The sequence below is a fragment of the Thunnus thynnus genome, chromosome 5 (assembly GCF_963924715.1).
Source record: "Thunnus thynnus chromosome 5, fThuThy2.1, whole genome shotgun sequence".
NCBI classification, from domain to species: domain Eukaryota; kingdom Metazoa; phylum Chordata; class Actinopteri; order Scombriformes; family Scombridae; genus Thunnus; species Thunnus thynnus.
The window spans coordinates 31,186,205-31,201,906 of record NC_089521.1 but is presented as its reverse complement, the minus strand read 5'-3'; the positions used below and the strand labels follow the sequence as shown (position 1 = coordinate 31,201,906).

General features: G+C 39.6%; 1 pseudogene; it reads left to right on the top strand.

Moving 5' to 3' along the window:
• The first annotated feature begins 3,732 nt into the window (after positions 1–3,732).
• On the top strand, positions 3,733–14,796 carry LOC137183554 (uncharacterized; annotated as a pseudogene).
• The last annotated feature ends 906 nt before the right edge of the window (positions 14,797–15,702 follow it).

Genomic DNA, 15,702 nt, shown 5'->3' with positions numbered 1-15,702 from the left:
TTCACTAAATTGAGAATGGAAAATAAATTACAGAGGAGCCTCTAAGGAAAAAAAAATTAAAGGGAGGAGATGAATTATAAAATGAATTAAAGCTGCTCAGGTTTTATTCATGTTGGAATTGGGAACAAATGGCAGCTATGATTTAAATCATCAGCATTTCTTCACAAGCGTCCACTGTCCTGATGAAAACTGAAGGAATCCAATCCACGTTCTCACAGACTCCATCAGTCTGCAGCTGCAAACCTAACATTTTCTGTAATCATCCTTCCAGAGCAACAGAATACCTTCCTGTTGTGTTATGACTATTCATGCTCTGAGTTCAGAAGTTACCTTAAGGTCAATCCACAGTGTAACACGATGGCGTTACAAGGGCTCATTTAATGCATACAATCACTTCTTGCTCTGCAGTTGTTCAAAAGTGCCAATTCATAACCTGACGGAAGCCAAATCTATGCTTTTTTTTGAAAGAATATAAACCTTTTTTACTACAAAACCCTTCATTTTACAAAAGGAAAACAAAGATCTCAAATATTAAAAGCTGTTTGAAGAATTTTCTACTTTACGTATGGACTAAAAACCATCCTTGTGGATGAATGAACCCCTCCCAAAACAGCGATTGTCAAATTATAGTTCAGTAACTGTAACTGGGCACAGCAAGTCTGTCAAGCTTGGGATTTCTCAACATGCCAAAGTGGTCAGCGTTGGGAAGTTAGCCATTACTCTCTAGCATGTTAAAGTAATTAGTTACCGTTTTCATTAAGGAGTAGTGTAAGCAATTACAATTTGAAATTCAGTCATTACATCACTGTTACTAATCCCAGTAACGCTCTGTTACATGGACAACATGCTTGCTGATAGTTTGATGGCGGGTCGATAGCAGTTTGGTCTGTGTGTTCAGTGGACAGACTGGTCCGGTATTTGCTAGGTTGGTGCTGGGGCTGGAGGTGTGGGGACACGGTTAACCGGACACCAAAAGAGAAATGCAGCTCCTAAGTTGTTTTATTTACTGCACATGTTCTTAGCCGGCTTGCTAACGTAGCCACCAGTAAGGCTACATTCAGAATCAGCTGGTTTAGTTCAGAGATGGACGCTGTGAGAGTGATGCAGCTTCACTGTGAGGACGGGACTTAATGTCACCAGTGTTGCCAACTTCGTGGCTTCCTCACTAAATTTGGCAACTTTTAAGACCCCTTTAGCGACTCTTTTCTTTTTTTTCCAAAAAAGCAGCTAGCAGCAAATCTAACATCTTTTTAGGCAAACCTTAACTACTCCTTGGTGAGAGTCCAACGTGTCTCAGTAAATGAGCGCTAATGTGGCTGTGGCTCTGACAGCAGCACATTCAGTAGACCGATAATCAGCCAGACAGAGACCTAAATGAGTTGTGAATGTCTGTACTTATTTATACTGGTGTCTGGATCATCTCTTCATTTGTGATAGTTCAGTTATACAATCTGTAACAGCCTGCATAAAAATGTTTTTTCATATTAGAGGTAGATTTAGATGCATATTGAGGACATGGCTGCTTAAAAACACCTAATGGTATAGCTGTTTAGTCAGTTTTGACATTAATTTCTTGACTTAAAATGTTTAAAATTGTGTATTTGTAATTAAATTGTGATGTCACAGAAATGCAAATTAGCATGTGATGTCATCCAGCAACTTTTCAAACAGGCTTCAGCTGCTTCCTACTAAAGATAGTTGGCAACACTGGCAGTCACTGTAGCTAACGGTAAGGTAGCTGTTAATGGACAGAATAAAAGCAGACAGCTGAATAATTAGTAAAGCAATGAGTAATGTAATTAATTATTTTTTGCTGTTGAGCAATTAGTTTGTGATGTAATTAAAAACTTGAGAAAACCTGTAGGGAATTCATTCAGCAGTGTGTTTGTCTGTTCTAATTTAAGGCAGTAACGTTAGCATGCACAGCTAAATAGCTTCCTACTTTCAAGGCCAAGAAGTAGAGGCTATCAGTAGCTAGCTACATTATTTTGCGGGGTAACAAATTACTTTAGTAAAAGCCTCATTCAGGCTGGAACATCCACTGATTTAGGGCCACTGCTGGATGATATGCTAACGTTATCAGCTTTGTCCTGCTCTTTATTTAACGTAGGGCCATTTACACTTCAGCAGCTCCAGCCAGTTATTAGCCAAGGTAACGTTACGTTTGCTAAAATAGTTAGCTCTCATCCTCAAAGCCTTTTTTCTTATCATAGTGAAACATGCCAATGAAGTTCTCAGACATCAAGTGTTATAACACAGGAAGCCATAAAATAAGATTTCAATCAGAAACAGTCCGAACAAAGAATACGTAAAAGAAGCAAACGAATCACAGCAAGCATTCAAACACAGTAATATGGACACATCTCGTTCAGTACCCAAAAAGTATAGAGGTTCGAAACCCAGCCCTGTTTCTTACTGGTCACCAGACTAGATTGAGAAAAAAAGTAATCATGCTTCATCCAAAACCAAATTTGGCAAAGTAAGTAAGTCATTGTACACTGTAGAAGACAGTGTTGAAATATACCACACCAACTAAATCATTTCACAAGTTGACTACATAAATCGATGCATCCTGTTGTCAGTAACCAGTTGACGATGCTTTTGCTGGTTACTGGGGAAACTCCCGGGTTACGACAGTGTTTTGCTGTGTTTTCTGTGTACACATGCTGATATGAGGATATAATTGCACCTTTTCTAAATATTGACACTTGTAGTTTACCTGAGTGTCATAATGAAATTCAAATGTGGAGAGGAGATAACAGATCTGATTGCAGCAGGTGATGATAGGATGAGCTGACAGGCTGCAGGTTCATGAAAAAAAACCTGCTGGTTTACAGCAGAATCGTCTTTTTGAAATTTAAACTGCTTCTACAGGAGACACACAGGAGATGCAACATAAATATGTTTCATTATAATAATATCTGGTTTCATTTTTACTTTTTTATCAGAATCACCTTCTTAAGTCTTTTTTATTCTACCTAGTTTCTATCTCGTTGTGTCCCAGTTCCATTCTACATACTAATAGATAGACAGTATATACTAGTAAGTAGTATACAGGAAGTAGATGTACGATGTACCTTTTTGTACTAACAAGAAATGATGCACTGACTGATGTCAATCTAATTTCAAATTCAGAAGTTCAATGTTATGTTATAACTCGGTTTTGTAAAGATATACACATTTATGTTAAATAAAGCAGAATATTCTATTGTAACTGGCGTTGTTACTCTTTGTGTTTTATTGTAACTATTAAAATTGTAAAGGATGATTTTCACATACACATAGCAAAATTCACTTATACAGATTTTTCCTAATATAAAAGGTATGTTGATAGAATTTGATTTATATTGATTTTTGAAATATAGATTCTTTACAAATAACAAAAGAACAAAGAGTTTTCATGCTATGAACAGTCCCCTGATGATAATATAATTCATGTATTATTTCTTTTGTAATTTCTGGTAATTATTTTTGTATTATGAATTTATTGTATATTGAATATAATTTGAAATAACTGATTAACTGATTAATTTTCTGACGCATAATAATAAAAATACATTTTGATTTAAAAAAAAGTGCTACAAAAATCAAGCAGATTTATACGACATACTGACTTTTTCCTTTTTTGAATACACTTAATTTTGTCCCTTTTCCTGTATGAACACTCCACAAACTCCTATTCGGTCATTGGAACAAAGCTTCTGTCTTTAAGGCTGCAACTACTGATTTATTGGTTTTGTGTCTGTATGTCTAGTTATATGTACAAATAAATAAACTGTAAATATATAAACTGTTCATATCACATTTGCATAAATATACAGTAAAAAGACAGTGGGCTGTAAATCAAAACGTGAAATATAAAAAGAATGACATTTTAAAGTGATAAAAGAAATAATCTTGACATGAAAAACTAAATAAACATGGTTCAAAATCAATAAGAAGAACTGTCATCCTTGATCTGCTGACTTTTAATCTCATTATTAATGAAATAAAGAGCTGTGTGTCGCTGTGAGAAACTGTCCTCCGTGTTTGAAGTAACAATAAAACGTAACATTGGTGGTTAATATAAATGAAAGCTGACTGTAGCTCACAGTTTTGCTGTGTGATGGAAAACCTGAGAGAGAAATGAAAAAAAAAAACCTCCTTGAGAGCAAGAACCCATCTGGGAAATATGTCCTTAATCTGATTTAAAGTCTGAAAGGAGTCAGGAGAGGTGACAGTGTCGTAGTTTTTATTCATCATCAGTCAGCTTTTACAATTCCATTTAGTTAGACATTTAATCAAGCTTTTCCTCCTCACTAATAGTTTCAGTCCTTTAGTGTTTGTGGTTTTCTGTGATTGCCCTCAAGTCAAGACGCTCAGCCAATCAAAAATAAACGGTGAGTCACAGAGTTCGGCTCTTTGACTTTGTGCCTTAACACCAGAGGATTTCAACAGCTGAACCCCACAGCCAATTGTCAGCCTTCACACACAAACAGGCTTTCACATTAGAAAGGTCAAGCTGTACCGTTTTTTGAAATTCAGACTCACTCATGAATCAGAGAGAGAAACAAAGGATGGCTTTCATTATGCTAATGTACCTTCTTGCTTCACTCCACTTACAAAACTTTCCTGTGTAGTGGAAAATGTTTCTGTGGTATTCATGTGGTAAGACCTTACATTACAACAAGCAATTCAGTGGTAATGTACACAGAATCTGTACCATATATTTACCACAAACTGCATTTTCTAAGGTGTTGTAGCTGAGACTGTATAATCATAATCTATCATCTATCTATCTGAACATGAGGTTCACAAGCAGTAAAAGCAATATACTGAGCAGTTCATGTATTTTTCATATTTCTTTTATTCTACGTAGTAAAAAAGCTGTTTACATAGAACCCTTAAAATTGAAAATGTACTCTTTGTCACTACGGCAGGATCAATAACATTTCATCCTATATATATACACACATCAACAAAGAATAATACACAAATATTCACACATAATTCCTCACTGCACTTAAACAGACCAAGTTACAAGACTGGATTAGTAAGTAAGTAAGTAAATTTTATTTATAGAGCGCCTTTCAAAACCAGTTACAAGGTGCTTTACAATGCAAATAAAACGAGAGAGAGATAAAATAGAATAAAATAAAAATTAAAAAAATTAAAAAAGTGTAACAACACATAACATCAATATAAAACAATAAAAGCATAATAAATACACAGAAGTCAGATACAACAATAAAAACAAAGAGTGATCAGATATTATGCAATAAAGTGCTTACGAAAAAGTTGAGTTTTTAAGAACTTTTTAAAACCGTTGACTGACTCTGCGTTTATTATTACTAAAGGACGGCGGTTCTAGAGGGTGGGGGCCACAACCGCGAAAGCACAGTCACCATTGGTTACAATCAACAAGTGTGCTACGACTTTTGGTAGTGATCCAATTTTTGTACAAAATGCTAAAAATTAGCAATTTTTGTTCCATATTAAACTATAGAAAAACGCATGTTTTTATGAAATCTCTCAAAAATAAAACATGCTAAAGACATCAAACCTAGGTCACAGGTTTCATACGTTATACCTTTTCAAGGCAATGTTCAACTTCAAGGGCTGCAGAGCACTCCTGCAAGATTGTGTACCAGCTACAGGCGGGATCTGTTGTCATATGTAGCTTCAGGTTTAACCTCATGACCAACTCCAGCTGACGAGCACCTCAGCTTGGTGTTTGTGTGGAACGCTTTTGAATTTTTCCTCAGGTTTGTGTTAATGATTATCAAGGTCAGTGGACAGATGCAGCTTTTTTTCATCTACACACATACAGTCACTGTAACAATGTCCTTAACCACCCCAAAGGCTCCATTTTTGAACTCCACAGCACTATCAAACCTGTACTTCTTCTGTGAGTAGAGCTTGTGGAAAACACTGACTGTCCAATCAAGACTTTATTGTGGAAAATTACTTGAGTATTTTCAATTCCGTGTTCCAGAAGTTCACTCAGTGCTACAAGATGAGTAAGAGGAAGCTCTCTTTGTTCCTCACTTATGAAGAAAGTGAAGGGTGCTCACTTGAATGTTTTCTTTGGCAGTGCTCCGCTACAATTCCCAAGACATTGAACAAACTCTTGCACATCTGTAGGCGAATCACAAATGTTGAGCATTTTAGGAATGCTTCTCCAAAGCAAAAAGGATTTAGTGATTTGATTGGGTACATACCGAGTTCCATGAAAAAGTAGATGTCTGTTGTTGGCTTCGAATACAAATGCTGATGCTGCCCAAAGGGGCCAAGGAGATGCACTCTGTCTGTAGAGTTCTTCAGTTCAAATCACAAAAGTTTTTAACATTAAATCAGATTTTTCTATCATGTTTTGGTAACTTCAGTTTTCAGTAAAGGAAAAAAAAAAAGCATGGAAAAAACGAACACCAGTGACTATAGAATGGACGAGGCAGCACTCCAGTTATCACAAACAAAGAATAATACAATAGGAAAGACTTGTACTCGGTGGCTTTCCAGAACCTTATTTCCGTGAAAGAGCGAGGAGCACAACTGATTTCTCTGGGAGGCTTGATGGACAGTAGTCTGGAGTTGAGTTGGCAGGTTTCTTCCGAGACACCAGGGACTGAGATGAGAAACAGAGTCAATCCAGAGACTGACAAACTGCCTCACAGCTCCAAGTAGAGCATAATTCATATAATCTGCCATAAAGTCTTTCAAATGTTAAAGAGAGGCAAAAAAAAGCAGATTGCAAGTCCCTATAAGACATCTGACTGGAGCTTGCTGTTGACTTGCCTTAAGTACATCGTTTTCCCGCTCAGACTGTTCTGGCTTCTGGTTCAGGCAAACTAAATGGATCGATACGAGCGATGCCGGAGCCCTTGCTTACCATCTCTCAAGGATGAACACACCAGTCACATCCGTACGTGACATTGAACTGTACTGAATCTTTGAGATGAGGTCTTGTCACAGCATCACAAGCTGAAAAGACAAAAAATGCAAACGTACTTGGTTGTGTGTAGAAGGATTTGTCCTCAAGAAACCGTCTTCAGCAAGAACCGTTCCTTCTTCCACCATGCGAGTGAGCCAAACCACCAAACCACGTCCTCGTTCACCAAAACTTGCACTGGCCAAATGGAGTACCCAGATGACTCAAAAACAGGCACTCAGTCACAGTTCCATACAGATGTCAAGTCATTGTTGTTTAGGTTATTTTCTAGAAGACCTTTCATCTTGCTGTCATCAAAAATGTTCTTGAAAGATGCACTGGTGATGTGTTTCCATTTATCAATTAAAGATGTGACCACATTGTAATTCTCTAACAGATCTTTAAGCTGAGAAACTAGTGAGAGATATAAATAATATTCCCCCTTTTTCTTTTACTCCCCAGTATTCACAGGCTCTCTGCAGTTTCCATTGGGACAAACTGCCTGAGCAGCAGAACCAATTTATGCTCTGCAGTTGTAGCAGTAAAAGTGGATTTCTGTCTCTGCTTCGATGTCGGCAAACTTCTTTTCACAAAGAAATTTTGAAGAAGGGCTCACTCCAGTCGGCAGTGTGTTTAAAACAGTGAGAGTGAAAATCTTGTGATGAAACTCCATTGACTTTGTGTCACAGAACAAAAGTTGTAATTGTTGTGGATATTTGGAGCGATGGTCAGCAGTGGAGAAAGACACAAGACACAAAACACAAGACTTTTGATCTCTTAATGCTGAAAATGTTTATTGAAAGCTCTTGGCCAAGTGGAGAACCAAAAACAGTAAACACCAGAGTGTTCTGCTCCGATGCTGTCTCTTTCCGTTCTGCCCTCTGAAGGTCCGAGTCCTAGTCTTTATCAGCCTACAATATGAAAAATTAGTCTGATTGGTTCACTGAGTGTTTGACTGTGTCATCCACTTATCTGTGTTGTTTAGGGAAGCCTCCTCTGACCTTGGTAACCATGGAAATGCTGATATACCCTCTATCAGAGGGGTTTCTGCCTTCCCCAAAACATCACAGACAGCTGAAGTCTCAAGGAGAAGATATCTTAATCTCTGATTAAGAATTACAGTGTGACCTCAAAGCCAAGCTTGACCCAATGTAACCCAATCTGTAACCTCTAAAGATGGAAAATTCCATAACAGTAATCATTAGATGAGCATTGCTTGCAGAAATGTTAGATCCTGGATACAGAAGTACATAATGGGTGTTTCTCTGTAGAAAAAGAAGGAAACAGTGTAGTTTTGCTGTAACATTGTTCGACTTGCAAATTAGTGGCAATTAAAAAAAAAGTTTAAATTAATTTTATATGCTTGTTGCATGTCCATATAATACAATTCCAGCTAAAACAAAGTCTTGGTTACAGTGTTAATTGTTTTTTACTTTCTCTGAATCGCAAGTTGGGTCAGTAAATTCTACTGGCTCCTCATCACCTTCCATTTTAAAGAAAAAGAGACATCACACCTCCTGCAATATGTTAATATGTTAATCGGCACCATCACTGACACATTAAACTCTCTCAAAGCTCTCTTTACACATGTACAGTCTTTGGTTAGACGTCTTGTAGTGCTACGCTCCTCAGCCGAAGCAGAACAAAGTTACAGTGCCTTAAGAGGGCTTAAGACATGACTCCACGCCTCCGTAAGTCAACGTCGTTTGAACAATGCGGGCGTCTGGCACATCCACCTACACAAACTTGATCAAGTTGACACAGGAGAGATTTGCAGGCTCTTTATCTCTGCAAATGTTAATAGAAGGCGCCTTCATTTAGTCTACGGACTAGAAAAGGAAGGACTTGTTTTATCTAGTCATTTAATCTCAAACCAAAGATATCAAAAATGTTAACAATCTAGCTGTAGGTAGCAATGGGGAGTTGAGTGAAAGAAATTTGAGAACGGGGGGAAAAAAGGACTCAGACATGCACAAAAAGAAGGACACAAGGTCAAAAAAACAGGAAAAAAGGAAGCAACAATCAAGGAAGGAAGGGAAAAAAGGAGAAAGGAAATAAACACTGAAGGCAGGAAACAAGGAGGTTATTCAGGATGGAAGAAAGGAAGCCTTAAGCAAAGACAGTACACTAGCTAGGAAGAAGGGAAAGTTTTTGGAGTTTGGATCTTTCACACCTGTCGACTTTATGTTTTGCAGGAACTTTGTTGCAGACGTTCAGTGTGTTGGGTCGACTGCTCACAGTTTGTACACAATACGATCAGTCAGCTCGGTGTGTGAAAGGTACAACACAACCTGCCAAAGGAAGTCTGGCGCTGAGAAATATGGACTGTATTATGACCTGCCCACCCACACAGACACACACACACACACCCACACACACACACACACACACACACGCACGCACACACACAGACTTGTACATAATGATTCAGCCTGTTGCAGGACTACCACACAGCTAGAGTTTTGGTTTTCATCAGCACCAACACAAACTTAAAGAAGAAATACAAGAATGTTGCTGAAGAAAAGCTGATTAATTTCACCAAAATGCCACATCATCATAACATAAGCAGCCTGAGTTAAAATGGGTTTGTAATCTGTCCTGAGCAGGATGAGCATCGTTGGCCTTATTCCACAGCTAAACACACTCCGAAACACACTCCACCTACAGTTTTTTAACCCTCCTGTTATGCTGCAGGTAAAATTGACCATAGTTTCATAGTTTAGAAATACAGGAAAAATATTTGTGATAATTTATGGAGTGTGAAACCTTTTCTGCTGGGCTTAGTGTAATGAATATGTAAATGGAAAATGACTAATTTAATGTGTTTGCAACCCTCCTTACATGACACAGCAGTGAGAATGGAGGCTACAAAGGGTAAAAATATCAAATTTAGACCAAAAAAATATGAGACACAATGTGATTACCTATCCCCTCCCAACCACAGACAGATAGACAGACGCACACAAACAGAATTTGTTCCTGGACCCCAACGACACCCCTTCCTGCAGTTTCTGCAGGAAAAGTGTGAGAAGCATCAAATATTATTCTACCTAAGATGGGAACCGTGTATTTCCCACAGGAAAACTCCCACACTCAGGGATGATGGGCAATAAATATAAATGTAGTCCTACTTACATTATGCAGCTGAACTCTCCCAGAGGTTGAAATATGAGCAATATGAACAGAAAAATGACGGCCCAGGAAGCTCTGAAACACATCTTTGATCAGGATAGTGAAGTAGAGGAGGAAGTGTCTGAGATCAATTCTGATTATGATGATAAATTGTCAGATGATGAGAGTGTTCCCCCACAGCCGTCAACTCCAAGAGAGACTTTCATATCAAAAAATGGCCAAATAGAATGGTTCTTATCCCTGAATGTGCGTCGGGGAACAATATCAGCTGCAAACATAATAGAGACGGTGCCAGGGTCCACTAGGATGGCAGTGACTTGTCTCTGAGCTGGTCATTCCTGATTCAATTAAGAAAAGTGATCTAGAAATTACTAATTTAGAAGGGAGGCTTGTTTTGGGCAGGAGTGGAGAGAACTGGATGCAACCTAATCACATGTTTAGGCTTCTCATCCTGGATGGAGTTTATAAGTCCAAAGACGAATCAACAGCCAGCCTGTGGGATGCAGAGACAGACGGGACCATAATCTGAGCCACCATGTCTTTGGAGACCTTTCGTATTTTCTCAAGGTTTAATAATCAGGAGACAGGAGTTGGCAGATGGTACAGAGATATGCTGGCAGCTATTAGGACAGCGTGGGACGAGTGGGTAGAGCAGCTGCCACTACTCTACAACCCAGGTCCTAATGTCACTGTGGATGAAAGTCTGGTGGCATTCAGACATCACTGCCCCCTTTAGGCAACACATGCCCTCAAAGCCAGCAAATATGGCATAAAGATCTGGGCAGCTTGTGATGCAAACTCAAGCTATGCATGGAACATGCAGGTTTACACTAGTAAGCCTATTGGAGGAGCACCAGATGATCCAGGGTCTCAGGGGCCACAACACTATCTGCAACAACCTTTTCACCTCCTACATCCTGAGACAGGAGCTGCTGAATGCAGAAGACCAGAAACCTGAGATGATCCTGGATTACAATGCCAGCAAGGGAGGGATGGACAATCTTGACAAGGTCACTGGGTCCTACAGCTGCAAATGCATGCTTTGGTTGTCTTTTATAACATTGTAGATTTGTCGGCCTACAATGCATTTGTTATCTGGACTGAGATCTTCCCAGATTGAAATGCTTCCAAGCTGTTCAGGAGACAGCTTGTTATGACCAGGGAAGCAACATAAAGCCAGAATGCTGATTGGTCACATACACAAAAGGCAAACTACTAACTGAGGGAGAGGGGCCAACGGGTGCTGAGCAAATCAAAAAAACAATATAACCAAAAGAGGACTCCTAAATCAGAGATAAACTTACTAACACAAAGAAAACAACAAAAATAACCCCTCACTCTCTATGTCTAGTTTTCAGTGGTTTATAACAAACACAAGAAGAACAGCACCCCTGCTCCTAATGAGGCTACCAAAGCAAACTACTCAATACTCAACTACCCCTGGCCCAGTCCCTTAACAACAAGCGATTGCTCGAGAAGCACAGTTAAACAGTGAGAGCTTCTAGTCTCACACCAGTTTTCACACAACAACAACGAGAGGCACCCTGGTGGGCTGTTCCCTGAGTCCCAGCCGCGCCGACTGGCAGGCTGGCCAGACATTTATCAGTTCGGCACATGGATTGAAGCCTCGGGATTGGAGGGCTGGCTTGAGCAGGGGCCGCTCCAATCAGGACCCTCTCCGATACCAGCCGGGAAGTGGGAGGAGAGCCTGGATGACTGGAGACTTGACATGACATGACATAAAAAGGACGCTAAAGAAAATGACTGCACACAGACACACACAAGGCAGCAGTTTGTGGCAGCCGTAAGCTTAAGCCGTAAGCCGGAGCTTGGGAGAACACTTCTGACTCCCTACATAGAGAGACGGCAGCACCTGCCAAGAACACCAGCCGCTGTAGCCGTGGCAAAGAGGATCCAGGAGGGGGAAGCACCTACCCCACCAGTGCCTGAGGTAAGTGTGGGTGTGCGTGTCGGGATCAGGATGCAAAGAAAAGACAAACTTCTTAACTGTGCCTAGGTTGCTGCTGGGTGAAAAAAAGAGGAAGAGGTGTCAAATCAAGTCCAAAGATGACAGCAAGACTAGCACCACATGCTTCAAGTGCAAAAAATTCATTTCCACAAAACATGTAGTGGCATCCTGCCTCTCGTGTGCTTTGTAGACACACACACACACACACACACACAATTAATCAACATGCCCCCATGACAGAAAAATGTCAAAAATGTTGAACACGTCTAAATAAAATCAGAATAAATAAAACAAATGTGTTGTTTTTGCCGATGTACAGAAAAAACAGTTTGGAAATTATTTTTTTAATGAAAAATGAGTGAATTATCATAAACAAACCATGATCTGTAAGGGGTGAAAAACTTGATTACACTAAATATTGATTAAATGAATATTAATTGAGCTAAAGATAATGTTTATGGAGAAAAAATATTTTGTTAACTACTTTCGGATGGTTAAATATGCACTGCGTCAAATTTATTGCCGTTCCTTACAGTTGAACATAACAGGAGAGTTAAACCACTGGACTCACCTGTTAGAAGAGCTGCAGGTGTCTCGGTGTGGAATCTCCTGAGGATCTTCTCCTTCCATTCATTCAGGCATTTGCATGTGACATTTTGCTAAAAGGCCAGCTGCGCCTCACATGCATGGACCAACGGTGGTCAGTGAAGACGTTCCTCAGTGCTGAGAATAAATTTTCATACATCGCAGTAGATGCACCAAGTGTTAGTCTCATGGCAGTCACTACACTTGGCATGGATGGTAAATGGCAGGGATGGCAGAATGTTGCATCTACCAACACACAGTATTCCAGCCATTCACACATCTTACCACAATGACACAATAGAGTGACTACTGTTCTGAAACAGAGGGCCTGAGTACCGCTGTGTAACTACTTGACACAATGTAATTTACCTCTCATGCACAGATGTTAAAAGGTGTTAAAAGGTATGCCATAACACACTGTTAAATGTGAATTGAGTGGGTGGGCTACACTCTGTATGGCACAAATTTCTTGAACTTGACACAAACAATTCAGATTTACTTTGTCCCAGCGGGCGGTTCTACTTTAATGAGTTCATTTCGGCTCAAAACTTTGTGGTTTTAAATGTAGAGTGACAAATATCCCCAGATAGACCTTTAAATCATAGTTAACAGAAAAATTGGGGATATTGAAATAACATTTAAATTAGATTTTTACCTAGAAACAACAAACCTGAACCACTAAATTTGAGCACAGTTTGTCTTACCAATCTTACCAATTTCACTGAAAAAAAAGTGTTTCATGTTTGATTTTGTTGAATTTGACAGCTCGATCTCTGGGAGTTGAGGTTCCATCAGCTTGTCTGATGTAAAAAATTAAATAAAATCAAAACCTACAAACTACATAAAAGCATCACTCGTGCAGCTACAGATAGTGTGTGTGTGGGGGGGGGGGGGGGGGGGGCAGAGGATGCTGCTCCACAGTTCATAAACCTTTCACTTTGGCTTGGCTTTTTTACCTTTTTAGCATAAAATTGAGAGCTGGCTCTGGTGCATTTGGCATCAGCTGTTTTTCTCACTGCCTGTGTCCGGGTATCTGTACCTGTCTCTCCAGGCACTAAAACACCACATAATCAATGCATTCATCCATTTTCAGCTTCTAGTTTGTGAAATGAAAAATATGCAGATGGCTGCGTGCAGTGTGTGTGTGTGTGTGTGTGTGTGTGTGTCTGACTCCAAGTATCCGTTTGCTTGTTGTTGGGTTGCCAGGTTGGAGCCGAGCCTGTGGTGGCGGCGTTAGATGGATGGCCGGTGCCTGCTGTCAGGGTGCCAGGTTGGAGTCGAGCCCGCGCTGCTGGATCTGTGGAAGGTTTCATGGATCTTCTCTTTCTGAGCTGTTTGCATTTCATCAAGTTGCGACAGCTCAAGGTGATGTGCTGTAAATCTCGAGGGCGACATCAGTCACCGTGTCAGTTTGTGTGAGGGGATAAACCAGACTATTACTAGCTCATCTTAAACACATACACGACACATTTTTTTATCAGTCAGTCGCTCATAAATCAGCCTATAAACCAGATAATGTGACAGCAGGGGGAATCACATATGTATTATATAATGACATCATCTTTCTGGCACGTCACAGATGCTAGAACAGCTGACCCTGTGAGAATACACACGCTCTAATTAGAGTCAGTATGTATATATGCACATGAATGCGTACATGTAGTAATATAAATTACATAAATCATCCAACAGTTGGCAGCTTTTATCGGAAAAATGTCAACTTTAATTCACTAGCTCCCAAATTATTCTAATGAATTGCAATTTTATTTAATTGGCTGTTTCTGTCTCTACACTTGGATTAAATTAAGCTAAACATATGCTTGGGAAATTTACTGTGTCTATAAATCTCATGTTTGATACTCACTAGGGGGATATATAGGAACTGACCCAAATGAGGACACAAGCAGAAAGTTAAATGAAAAGAGACTTTAATGAAGAGTAGGAACTGAGGAGGAGATGGACTGGAGACATTAAAGACCTGGCAGACTGCTGAGGAAGACTAAAGCTGCCTTCAGATGATAAGAACTTTGCTCTTCGCTCACTGCGAGGTAGAGCGCAGAGCATAGAGGTCATAGGTCCTCAATCAAAGGCTACGCAAAAGATGCAAATCCGTCTAACCCCGACTACACATATAAAACACCCAGATACTGTTCATTAATAGATGTTAATAAATGTTACATGTTCAGGAGGGAAAGTGGAAGTGAAGGTGGAGAGGGGTGATTCCTCTCTTCCTTCCTCATCCTCTTTGAGTCTGTCCAGAGCTGCTCGCAAAACTTAGATCAAACTGGGTCATGATTCTGTTACTGCATTGCCTATTTCCCGCTTAAAATGTTTTCAGAAACATATTTTAATGTGCTGTTTAAGCTGCAATTTGAGAAAGTTTGTGACAGGCCGCCATTTTTTCCTGCCTGAAAACATATGAGCTTCTAGCTACGTCACATATAGCTGTTAACTCACTGGTTGAGCTTTTGAAAGGTCAGCGGCAACCGAAGTCAAAGTTGAAATAATTTGAACTTTCAGCGCAGCGCTCGGTGGTGATTTCCAGCAATGCGTGGTGGTCCCGCCTAGTCGGGCACCGCTAGGAAAACAATCGCGCAACCAGCGCAATTTCTGCTTCTCAAGGATTCGCAAACGTGTGGAAACTTCCTGTAAAATTAAACATTTTGAGCTCAGATTTACTGTGCTAACTTGTGAGTAGCGTTCATGTCAGTAACCAAATTATAATTGTGGAACTGGGATTTTTTTGATGTGATGGTCACGTCCAACTTGACACTAAATAATGAACCTAAAAGAACAAACAAGCACGAAAACCTCAAATCAGCCAAAGTCTGTTGTTCATGCAAAGTAAACTGAAATTAAAAGTAATTTTTGCTTAGAAATAGATTATTTATATCCTTGGTGTTTGTTTTGACCTATTTCTTAGATTTATGGTCAAAATTTTAATCACCTAAAGGAAGGAATTTAAAGATCCCCTCCACATGTTTTAAGACATAAAAAAAAGATTTAAAAAATGTGTCTGATAGTTTTTCTTTAACCTCCTGGGGACACTAAAAATTGTTCGTAATATCGCTTCAAATCCAACAGCCTGAACAGCAGCTAGCTAGCTGGG